The following is a 13252-nucleotide window of genomic DNA, read 5'->3' as shown; positions in this document are numbered from 1 at the left end:
AAAAATTGTTTCCATAAGTCTGCCTTTCAGAAGCCATATGCATTTCCTTCTCTCCCTATTCTTCCTGTTCACCATCATCTCTTCCACTTCCCTAGAGGTGGCACAAGCAATCTCTTCTCTCCCTCTTTTTTTGCATACTCCCTGTAGGCCTGATATGAATTATTCATATTGTGTCCTTTTACATTGTATTGTATTGAATGGGTCAGTGTAATCAGTAATTATCTTTCTTCTTCCTTAGACCACTCATTTGAGCACATATTTTGTCCTTGGACTCCCTTGTACAAAAATGCATAAATAATCTTGTATGTTTTTAAAGTAATTCCAGCTGTCACCCATTAGACCTTCTTGGAAGACTGTCCATCCATTCATTCACATCAACAGGGACAAACATCTAAAGCCAATGGTCACACCGCTGGGTGGCTGGGCCTGCCCTGGCTGTTCTTCCATACCACACACACACACACACACACACAAATACCCCTATGACCAGTTTAGTGTGTCTAAGCTGATTTTGGGGGCAGCTCCATTCAACTGTGACCACTGCTCCAGTACTGGTGTCAATAGCAAGCAGGGCAGTCTTCTCTTCAGCTGTAGTATTACTTTTGACCTGATGAAAGATGGATTTTGAAGCCTAATCTCAGATCATCTCATGTCATTTCATTCATTCCTCAACTGATCTCAGATCAAGTTGGGCCACTTTTACCAGATTCACAGATCAAATTCTTGAGCTCTTCCATTTACCCATAATGGCCTGTCATCCTAACATACCCCATATCTTGTTTGCTGCCATATCATTCCAATGTGGATCTTCTGCTCTCGACCTTCAGGGTGCAGACTAGGTTTTCTTCTCTCAAATAGGGAGTTTTTCTATTCTACTGATCTTTATCACTCTTTCTCCCTTAACCTTTTATAAGAGTTTTTGGGTTTCTCTGCATTAGCCTGCCCCTTTTCTTTGACACCTTCCTACCCATTAAAGGGTAATTTTTTAAGTAAGATTCTTGGTACCCTTTCTTCTTCTCCTGCTTCCTTTTCATGCCCTACACAAGGTATTTTTCAGTACCATTGTTGGTACTTTAACCTTTCTACTTATTTAAAAAAAAAAAAAGTTACTTTTCTTTTCTCTATGTCAGCAAGATGTCCAACAAGCCTACAGGCTTCAAAGAATGCACTTCCTGTGGGCATAAGATCCCCAGTTTTGATGCCCACAGGGAGTCCATTTACTACTTGGGGGCTGCCCATTTGGACACCCAATGCCCTATTTGTGTGGGGATTAATTCTAGAGCATAGAGTGATAGACAAGAACATGTAAAAGGAGACACCTAGATTCCCCCCAGGAATCTCTTACTGAGGACACCGACTTCGATGAAAGGGAAGGGGGTCCCCAGATCTCCACCTGACGACATCTCCTTTGGAGAGATTTTAGAATTTTTTTAGCAAAAAAAAATGGATGGTCTTCTGAATACCATTTCCAGAAGGAATCAGTACTTTTGGAGGCTTTCAGCTTGTTCAAGCTATGCCTTGGGTGGTCTTACTGGCTGATGAGTTGATAAACCTAGTCTCATACCGTGCACTAGTCTCATACCGTGCATGGAAGGAGCCAGATACCATGAAACCAATTCCCAGGCAACAAGATAAATTCTTAGCTCCTCCAAAAGATAGAGCGCCCTGGAGCAAGGGAGTCCCTGTAGATGCCATCGTAGTGGGAACTGCAGAGCAGAGCTCATCTGTCCATCTCCCTGACAGGGAGTCTAGGGCCTTGGACAGATTTGTTACATGCATTTATGCCTCAGTGACCATTGCCCTGTGGTGACTGAATTATCAAGCACACTTTACCAGGTTACAAAGTGATTTGATCAAGGAGCTCTTCAAATCTCTTTGAGTCCATATCTGTGGAGAACCAAAAGAAAGTTTATTCAAAACTGGCCACCCTTCAGTCCATTTCTACCACGTACATAAGGCTGTTATCTCATGCTGCTGAGGGAACCTGTAGGGCTACAGGTTTGGGCATGCCATTGAGGATGTGTCTGTAAGATTTTGCAGAGCCTTTCAAGTCTTTATCAATGCTTTCTTTGATGGTTCATCCTTTATTTGGGCCATAGTGAAGGAAACGGTCAACAAAGGTAAGCAGAATGGAAAGACCTTGTCTGCTGTTGGGATTCATTATTCTATCTCTCAGAGATCCTTCTGTCAGAATCATCTTGGTGGTAAGAAGATGTGGATTTACAAGTCCCAAGGGCCTTTCCAAGACACATGAGGAGACTGTTCTCCCCATGGTATGGGGGGAACTGTAATGGAAGATGCTGCCCTCATGGCAGAAGTGGTCACATAACCAGGGTTTCAGGAATACATACTCGGATAAACCCTACCATTTCTCCTGAAAGGTTTCCCAGCTTCTGTACTCTGGAGGCAGTCAGAGGGCAGTTGTCTGTGCACACAGAAGCCTGGATATCCATCATAAGAGATACTTGGATGCAGAGGATTATATCCAGAGGTTACTTCATACCATTTTCGTGAATCCTCCCCTCTAAAAATGAAAAAAAATTCCCAATGTTCCACCCAATTAGATTAAGGCAGCAGCTTTGATAATAGAAGTAGAGATATAGTAAACCTCCAGACACTGTACCCAACCCAGTTTGGTTTTGTCAAAGGGCAGATCATGCCTACTCAGCGTGGTGGACTTCTTTGAGAAGGTCATCAAAGCAATGGATGAGGGCAAAATTGTTCACACTGCCTACCTTGACCTTGCCAAGGCATTTGACACAATAGCCCACTTGGGCATTGTTGACAAACTCAAGAGGTTAGGTACAAACACGTATGTCACCTGGTGGATAGCCAACTGTCTCAAAGACAGGACCCAGGAAGCTAGAATTGGGGAGTGCACCTTCACAAAGAGGCCAGTCACAAGTGGAGTCTCACAGGGATCAGTCCTTGGACTGCTCCTTTTTGGCATTTATTTCTCGGAAGTCAAGGCCAATGTCAGTGGTCTCTGGCTGACTAAATTTGCAGATGATTGCAAATTAGGAGTTGTCATTGAATCTAACACTGACATAAAATGTTCTCCAGGAGGGGCTGACAGACAAACAACTAGTGTCAGAGCCATGGACTAAAACTAAATGCCAAGAAATGCATAATAGTATCTTTTGTGAAGTCATCCATCCCTGGTAGCTATCATATTGACAACACACCGCTTAGAGTTGACCCAGTAGTCAGGGACTTAGCGACACATATAGATAGTAATCTAGCCTTTGACCATCATGTGTCTACAGTGGTGAGGAAATCATCTTATGTTGCGCATCTTATAAACCAAGTTATGAAATCTGATTCCAAGGAAGTCATTGTTCCACTGTATTCAGCATTGCATTAGATCTATCATTGAATACAATGCTCCCTTTGGTATGTACCTAACCAGACATATCCAGCAACTGGAACATCCACAGAGGTTTTTCACTAAAAGAATACAGGGTGCAAGTAAAATGTCCTATGCAGAAATCCTCGAGGCCCTATCCCTGTATTCTGTCTCCTGTAGGCTTTTGAGGGGAGGGGAGAGCTATGCTTGGCATACAGGGCAGTGTCAGGCCCCACTCTGATGAACCTCCTGCATATCCACAATATAAACATCACAAGAATTACCCATTCTAAAGACTTAAACCTTGCCTGTGATATAAATAGGACCTGATGGAGAGAAAGGTATGTATCCCAGAGACTACCCCGTCTATGGAACAGGCTCTCCATGCATGTGAAGCAGAGTTCCTCCCTAACCCAATTCAAGTGGAACTTAGTCAATTGGATGGGAAACTGGAAATTCATCCTTGGTTTGGCACCTATGTCTCTAATGGACACAGGTAACCTGTAAATGGTTCGTCTCCCAGGCCCTTCCTTACACTTATCAAGGGTATCAAAACTGGGATGGTTTGTCTTAAAAAGGCCCCTTGTGGTCATTAGCCTAGTAAAAACCTATGGACCTAAGAAAAACGTGTCACCCAGAAAGTCCCTGCAGACCAATTAGAATCTGGAACCTGCTCAGGATTTTTTTAGTTCCAAAAAGGCAGGGGACTTGAGACCCATCCTGGATCTCAACAAACTAAACCAGTACATGAAATATTCAAAGTTCTGGTTGGTCATGGTTCAGTCCATTTTGCCCCTGCTGTGAAAGGACTGTTGGATGTGCTTGATCTTCAGGCTGTGTACTGTCACATTAAAATGAACAGGTGCTGTAGGAGATATCTGCATTTCTATCTGGGAACCAGTCATTACCAGTTCAGAGCACTGCCCTTTGGCCTCACCACAGTCCCCAGGGTGTTCACTAAATGCATGCCAGTGGTAGCAGCTCAACTAAGACTGCTGGGATTCTAGGTGTTTCTGTATCTAGATGACTGTGTCCTGTCATCCCCGACCAGGAATCTACTTATACAAACATGGGACTACTTGCTCCAATTGTGTCACCATCTGGGCATCACAGTCCACTACAAAAAGTCACAGTTCACACCTACACAGAATCTTGAGTTAACAGATGCTCATCTAGACATTCCTTCAACAAGAGTACTGACACACAGATCCCAGGTCAAGAAAGTGATCTTGCATTCTTCTCCTCCAGCATGACTAGTCTTGCAAGCCGTAGGGTCCATGGCAGCAGCAAAAACTCTGGTTCCATTACCTGGATTTCATATGCAGATTCTACAGTGGACTCTTTCAGTACAGTGGTCTATTCTTCAGCAGCCCTTGTACCCTCCAGTCAGGATCACACAAGTTTGCAAGGAACACCTTCTTTGGTGGATCCATTCCGAAGTTTCTCAGGGCTATCCATTTGTTCTCCCTCTACTGGTAGCCACCATGACTATGGACATTTCCCAGCTGGGGTGGATGGACACTTTGAAGGGACCGTACAAGGTACGTAGTCTCTAGAAGATGCCAATTCACACATCAATGTCCTGGAAGTAAGAGCAGTCTTCCTAACATTGCAGGCTTTTCAAGATGCTCTCTCTTCTGGGATGATTGCGATTCAAATGGACAGTATGTCTGTAGTCAGGTACATCAACAAACGGGGGGAACCAGATCTTATCCTCTGTCAAGTGGCAATGAGAATGTGGCAATGGGTGATCTCTTCTGGCCTCTTTCTCATAGCAACACACATACCATGGAAAGCCATTGTGCTTGCAGACCAGCTAAGCAGGTCCATTCTGATGCCTCACAAGTGGTCTGTCAGTGTCAAAGTGGCAGAGAAGATTTTCCATCGATGGGGACAGCCATGCTACAGTCTTTTTGCTTCTCCCCACAACTACAAGTGCAGCATGAGATGCTGTGGTCCACTTTTGGCCCTCTGGTCTACTCTGTGCATATCCCTGTTACCTCTAATCCCCAAAGTTCTACAGAAAGCATTCCAATTGAAGAGTATGGTTATCCTCATTGCACCTTTTTGGGCTTGTCAAGTATGGTGTCCTTCCTGTGGCCTCATCTCCTGTGTCTACCTTAGATGCTGAACCCAAGTGCAGAACTCTTCTGTCTCACTCATCAAGAGTGAAACTTCCAGATATCAACAGTCTCAAGTTGATCCCATGGTTTCTTCACTTACAGTGATAGCTAGGCATTCCAGACTTTCTTCCCCAGTCTGCCGTATTCTCTTATCTTCCCAAATGGTCTCTACTAGGAAAATTTGCAAAAGTAAATGGAAGAGATTTTCAGTCTGGTCCTCCAGAGAGACCTGGATCCCTTCTCTGCAGTTCTTGAATTTGTGGCCTCCTTTATCTTTAACAAGGGGGTAAATTCTTCAACTATCAGGGCTCAGTTGGCAGCTATTTCTAATTTTCATTCAGGTGAAAATCACTCCACTTTGGCTTCTTCAAAGTTGTGCAAAGTTTTCTTAAAGGCACCTTTCTACTCAGGCCTCCAGTCGAGGATCCTACACTTCCATGCAATTTGACTATCATGCTACAAGCTCTAATTCAACCTCCATTTGAACCATTAGCAAAGATAGTTCTTAAATTCCTGTCATGGAAAATGTTTTTTTCTGGTCCCTATCACATCCACTAGGTGAGTATCCAAACTCCAGATCCTTTCCTCCAGATCTCCCCATTTTATTTTTCATAAGGGTAGGGTTTCCATATGCCTGAACCCATCTTTTTTTCTACCCAAGGTGGCTTCTGAATCCAGCATTAATTAATTTCTCAGTCTACCTATATTATTTCCAAAATTTTCAAATAAGGGCAAATACATGCTACATCTTTTGGACTTGCACCCGCAGCTTAGATTTTATCTTCACAGATCTAAAGATTTCAGGAATACTGAAAGAAGACTGAATGCTGTAATTAAATCAAAAAGTGCTTCAACAAAGTATTAGTTTAAGGGTGTGCACACTTATGCAACCAGCTTATTGTATGTTTTATTATTTTGTATATTTTTCCCCTAACATATTTGTTTGTTTATCAGTTGAATTGTATAGGTTATAGGTCACATTAAAGGTGGGAAAAGTTTTGAAATTATTTATTGTGATCTTATTTTTTATATTACAAAAACCTGACATTTTAACAAGGGTGAGTTGACTTTTTATATCCACTGCACATGTGGGTCTGCATTCACCAAGGTAAATTTTAAGAAGTCTGTACTTGTGTTCTGTTCATCTAAAATAGTTTACAATCATTAAAACTGCATTTCATAATAAAAATACAAGCCATCAACAAACCTTTTAAAGAAAAGTATGTTATCGAAAAATATGTTTGGTAGTAACTCCCTCTCCCACCAGCCCAAAACCAAATTTGTCAAAGGCTGTTGCTGACCCCATAGCAACACCTTTGGTTTGTTGGTAATATCTCCCGTTGAACAAGAAATTATGTTCCAGCAAAACCTCAATGAGGAAACAGAAAAGATTAATCTCATCCCCAGAATAAGTTGTTTTTGTGACATGTAGGACTTAACATAGTCTATTCCTGTATCCCATGCTGTGCTGGTCAATAAAGAAGTTACATCTACAGTAAACATAATCATGTCTTCTCTTTCATATTTGTGAATCTCATTGAATTTCCTGATATGATCAAGGAAATCACAAGAGTCACTCAAATATGAGGGTAAATTCTCCACTAGTGGATTTAAAATAATATTCATATATAGAGAAATACCCTCAGTGATACAGTCGGGAGCAGACACAATAATCTAAAAGGGGGAGGGGGGTTGCTGGCACTTTTATGTATCTTGGGTATGTAAAAGTGGACCCCAATCTTGGAGTTGTTGCCAGACATAAAGTTATAAAGTTTGTAGTCTATCTGACCATTCATAAGCAACTCATACAAATAAGCTTTAATAATATAATCATAGCCACGATGTGTATGTTCTAATTTGACTTCCCTATATTCTTCAGCATTCATTAGCATTCTTTCAGTGGCATTTGTATAATCTAACTCATGTTCATGAACTTAAGAAATTTGAAACACATACATAGCATGAGAGCAGACAAGGGAGGAGACTTGTTATGTATCAGTTAGATATTACAAAATGCCATTGAATGAATGTTAATGAATGTTGAAGAATATAGGGAAGTCAAGGTAGAACATGTACATTGTGGCTATAAGAAGAATGAAAAGAGACAACACAGATGCATCATTATCGGGAGTATATAACTTTTGTTTCCGTTTCCCCAGAGAGACGTAGTACTTGGAGATAAGCCAATCAAGCAAGCCTCCCTCCTCCTTGTGGGGTACTTGTGACTCCTCATGCACTAAATGTACTCTTCTTTGTTCTCTGACTTTAAAATCCATCCATCTGTCATTCAATCCCTTTATCCCATTTTGCACATTGGCATTGGGGTGTCACTTTAACAATGACAACATCTTGAGCCAAGGTTTACACTGGCAGGTGGCTATCCATGCCACAGTAGTTCATCTGTACCACTCGCTCACCCCTATGGCCAATTTCGAGTGTCCAATCCACCTACTGTATGTCTTTGGAATACTGGAAGAAACCGGAGCATCCAGAGGAAACCCATGTGACCGCAGGGAGGACATGCAGACACCACACACAAGGCATCTCAGCTAAGAATCAAACTGGAGAACCTGTTGCTGTGAGGTGACGACACTAATTGCTGCACCACCGCGGCCACCTAAAATTTGAAATAAGTAATATATTCTGCTTTTATATAACTCATTTACATTAGAAAATTATAAATTGCAGAGAAGATAACTCCAGGTTTTATTTGGCAATGTGTATGGTGACTTTTTAATAGAACTGGATCGTGGACTGAAAAAGACCTTTGATATATGAGGGTTTACTTCCATTCATGTGGAGGAGACGGAAATTTCAGGAAGCCTTTTTTGTATGGCTATTAGGTAGACCAAGAGGGCCGTAATAGAAAGTCTGTTTCTCAGATTAAACTATTGCTTCTAGGCCTGAGGCATTACTTGGCTGTGTAACGCGACATGATACAGAACGTAGATAATCTTGACCGTCTGTAGTTCACTAAGTTTATTCTCTGCCTTCTTTCTAGTCACTTTTCTTTTTTTTCCCCATCTGTGTACTGCCCTCCTGATGGGACACTGCCACGTAGCTTCTTTGTAAAAGTACATTTTTATGTTGAAAATATCCGGTGCAACAACATTTGTTAAGAAGTACTATTTATTTTAATTTTCTCTAATTTTTATGGTGATATTCTGATTAGTGGAAAAAAGACCCAGTCTTGTTTGGTATTGTCATATGTACTGCTTTCATCATATGTACCACAAGGTGAGGTAGCTACCTTGGGAAATTGTTGAAGACGGAGGTTTAAGCAGGAAATAGCAGTGCTACAAATGAAATTGTAGAACAGTACATAAACAGGAAACTTCATGACTGTTGTGCAACTAGGTCATGTAGAGAAAAGTTCAGGCATGAATGTTCATCTGTTTAGCTCATCTAGGGAGAATAATCAGTAAAGGATATTTAATGCTGCAGTAAGCAGTGGTGAAATTTGCCATGCTGTATGCTGCTCAGAAAACCTTAATGAATGCTTAGTGTAGACTACTTGGTGAACTGCATTACATTGTCTTAGGCACAATAATTGCAGCTGTTTTTTAAAGGTGGCCTTTTGCATGCTTATTGTAGTTGCCTCATGATAATTTCTCCTTGAACATACAGCTAAAGAGCGGTGATGTCAAAACTTAACCCCAAGTTTTTTTTTCTTTTTTGCTGTGGTCCTGCAATCCCTCTCTGACCATCAAACATATCCCTGCCCAGCTGCTAGACTGGCCAATTTTAGCTTTTTGGTGTGTGTCACATATGGCTCTTTCTTTTTGTGGGGATGAAGTGTGAGCAAACTGGAAGCAGTGCCATCGTCTGTGAGGAGGACTGGGATTTTCTCCTTGCATCTGCTGTATATCTTTGTTGTCATCCAAGAGGACTGTGTACATCGGGATGCTGCAGTGCAGAATCTCACCTCTACATGGTGTGATCAGATGACCTGCCTGCCGTCTTTGTAAGTAGGCACATCTGTGTGATCCTTGGTTTCCACTAGTAACTTTACCATGGAGATTGTGCCCAGAGCACATGATCATTTCTTACCACTGAAGAAAGATGTGCAGGCTTATGACTCATCATTCCTGTCCTCCCCATCAGCTTCAAAAGGTACTCAAGCCATTAGTTGAATTTGGGGGTAACTGGGTTGTAGTCATGGTTTTATGCCTCTGTAACACTGGACCAGGCCAATTAAGCCCTAAGCTTACAGTTACAAGTTTAACTTTGACAAGTTAGGACTCAGTTGTGCTTTTCTTTGCTGCTGCTTCTCAGACTTTTTAGTTATTATTTTCTCTGCTGCTGCATGTCAAACTTTAAGTAACTGTGCCTGGGCTCTATGGCACAGAGGGGCTGAGATTGATTGTGACCTAGGCAACCAAGGTTCAGTAAGCAGCCCCAGCACTTGATGAGCCAGACAAAGGAGGAAAGAGTGAAGGGGTATGACTCTCTTGGCTCAACGGGCAGATACACACAGGTTCATAGGAGGTTGCTAGGCTAGCAGCCATAGAGCCTTTACAAGCTTAGCCATGTTAATCCCACGTATCCCCATTTGTTCTTTTTTGGGTAGTTTGTAGAACTAATTTATGAACAGAGTGGGTCTGTGATCAACACCGGCTACCCCTATCCATGAGGGACACGGGTGCCACCCCAGAGGTGAATTTGTGGTCTCAAGTTATCTAGGCTAGGTTTAAATGGTCAGCGAGGAGCTCTGTTTTATGTGAATAGGGAGTTTATTTCAGAGATGCAGCAGTCTCTGGGAGACTGGGTCTATACTAGTTATCCAGAATTTATTTTCAGGGAGCACGTATTTGTCTATTCAACGAAAATCACTTCCTCGATTCACTGAATAACCCAAGGGAAAGAAATACTTGCTCCGCAGCACAACAGATCCCCATCTAGCTTAAATGAACCCACCCAAGTGGGGTGCTTGTGCCTTCCACCCCCCCCCCATAACTTTATATAGCAACTCTGAGATTGCACTATAGTGGAGAAAAGGGCAAAGTTGTGTAGTTGGCTAACTACGTCTTTGCCGTTGGAATATTCAGTGAATTGTGGAAGTGATTTTAGCTGAATAGGAGTTGAAGAAAACGTGTTTGCCGAAAATAAATTTTGGCAAACTAATATAGACCCGGGAGATGTATCTGTCTCTCCAGCATGATCTGTTAATGTCACAAGCTGGGCTGAGATGTCTAAAGTGAGTGACTCTTGAGCCGTTGTGGATGTGCAGCATTTCCATTATTGCAGAGTTGGAGATTTCCCACACTCTGGCACAGCACTAGTGATTGGGGCCAGGGGAAAAGCACTACTTATACTTCATTGGAAGGGGTAGGGCTGCCTGGAAGAAAGGGTAAGCCCTTCACTGCAATCCAGTCAGTTTCCCTTCTCTGGTACTACACCAGCTGTGTGTGTGGGAAGTATAGGACAGCATGAAAAAATCTAAGATTCATTGTGTTGAGATTTGCTGAAGTCTTCTTTCGATGATTAAAATGTTTGCTGCTTTCATCTCGATGAAGTGACATTCGATGTTTTAGTCATTTGATCATTTAACATAGAAATGCATAGACACGTGCATAAATTCAGACAAGCCCTCCCCAAAGTCAGTCATACTTATGGAAGCACTCATCTGCATACCTGCTTCAACACACACACACGTACACGCACACGCACACACCCACACGCACACACGCACACACGCACACACACACGCACACACACACACACACACACACACACACACACACACACACATGTATACAGTATCCGTTTCCCTGGCATAACTGTTATAGTGGAATCGCCTGGAAGGGGAGACACCCATGTCCATTCAGCCTCATGAATGCTCCAAGAGATGGATGCACACATCCACACTCAGACACCCCTCACTCCCATGGTTCTGCTGCACTTACCTGTACTGTGGGTACTTGCATTGCAGTGAATGGGTGAATGCTGTCAAAAGATGCCATTCATTTTTTCTTCCTAGAGTAAATTAGGCACTGTGGGCACTTCCAGAGAAAAGCAAATGATTAATTAGCATTAGCTACTCCTCCAGACTGCTGGATTAAGTTTTGCTTTCCCCAGCAAGACTACTGCTTGCATTAAGCCCCCCCCCCGTGAGAAGAAAACTATCACTATGATGCAGTCTCTGAATCAGAAAGTTTTACCACAAAGTGGAAACCTTCCAAGATGAGGCTTTAGTCAGCCTTTCTGAATCCCAGGAAGGATTTTTTGTACATTCATAGATGATTTAATGTATTTGTAGAAAGGAGACCAGTTGTAAGTGCAGTGTGCTTTAACATCAGTAAATTATGTGCACTGTAAACATGGTGCGTGTGAGAATAAATTGGAAGCAGAGCACATACAGAGACAAGGAGTTTGCCTTTGTGTAGCATTCAAATGTGTTTGACCACACTGAAGAGAATTGGGCTACCCGAGCTAAAATGGTAGAACTTTTGCATACTGAGTGATATTACAAGTAATAAATTGTGTTAATGTTGAGTCTGAGTGCGAAGATTTAACAAGTGCTACAGCACATAGTAGCACTTTTTCAAGCATAATAAATAGAAGAGAGGAGCCAAAGAGGATGTTTGCTTCTTTTTTTTGCCCTTATGATTTATACAAAAAGCACAGATTGCTTTTCAACAATTCATACTATTCAACACAGCTGACGCATGGTGATATGAATTCTAATTTTGCATGTTGGATGTCAGTCAAACTGTACCAAAAGCCACTGTCCTATCCAGGAAGTGAGTTAGGATGTGCCTGGAGAGCAGCACTTCTTCATGAATTTGAAGTTGGGGGGCATGCGGAAAGCAACTGTATGGGTGGGGCTAATTTGAATGTGGTAGGATTCTATTATGAGATGTCAATGTCCATAAAACCGATAAGGTCAGTCAGTTTCAGCCACAGACTGCCTCAGTACAGACTCACTAGAGCCACTTTATGGACCGTCTTAACACCTCCAATAGCTAACCACAGTAAAGGCCAGCTTTGAGTGAAATGGAGCTCTAGATAAATGACTATACACTTCCCCAGTTACACATTGGTCTCCACACACTTCCCTCCCCTGTTTCTCCCACAGCCTGGACCAGTGCTATCCATATTGAAGATTTATTTTTTCCCCAGTTTGTCTTACTTTTTTTTGCCTTTCCTTCATCCTTTGTACATATCCTAACCAGCCAAAACTCCATTGTTTTAAGTGTGCAGGTAGTAAGTGAATTAGGGTCAAGGCATACTGAGGTCCATCTTAACAGTTTATGTAACCTTCTTATCCAGTGATGGCATAAACAAAAATCCTAAATAAGGAATAGATATCGGTATTAATTTTTTCAAGTAAAAATAGTGTCCAAAGCTTATTGTTCATAATTAAAATTGTAGGTCCCAACAAACTGAGATGACAAATGCTTGTAAACCTGTATTATGTGGGAATACTGCCTGCCTCCCTATGCCTCCAGAAAAAGATAGTTATCTTCAGCTTGCCCCTCTGGTGCTATATTGAGATAAAAATTAATATCACAATTGTCCACAGGCATACATTGTACACTTGAGGTTGTCTGGGGAATAAACCAGAGTAACTGGATAAAACCTATACATAGACGCGGAGTACATGAAGACAGCACACAGAAGGAATCTTAGCCAAAAAGTCAACTAGAGAACAAAGTACTACTCACTGTACCAAGTTACATTTGCACATCTACTCCTAGACTGACATAAATTGTCACTTGTTTACAATACTGATGTGTGTGATAGAACCAATTTCACTCCCCATTTTGTAATAAAAGTGAAA

The 13252-nt window shown here is 41.9% G+C and overlaps 1 protein-coding gene across 1 annotated transcript in view; it reads left to right on the top strand.

Moving 5' to 3' along the window:
- Nucleotides 1–13252, top strand: part of ARHGAP29 (Rho GTPase activating protein 29) — a 1010462-nt gene that overhangs the window by 310894 nt on the left and 686316 nt on the right. The gene's annotated exons all lie outside the window — the stretch shown is intronic.

Source organism: Protopterus annectens, chromosome 10.part0, assembly GCF_019279795.1.
Source record: "Protopterus annectens isolate FY-2018-M chromosome 10.part0, PAN1.0, whole genome shotgun sequence".
In the NCBI taxonomy this organism is placed as follows: Eukaryota; Metazoa; Chordata; order Ceratodontiformes; family Protopteridae; genus Protopterus; species Protopterus annectens.
This window is presented reverse-complemented; position numbering and strand designations above follow the sequence as displayed.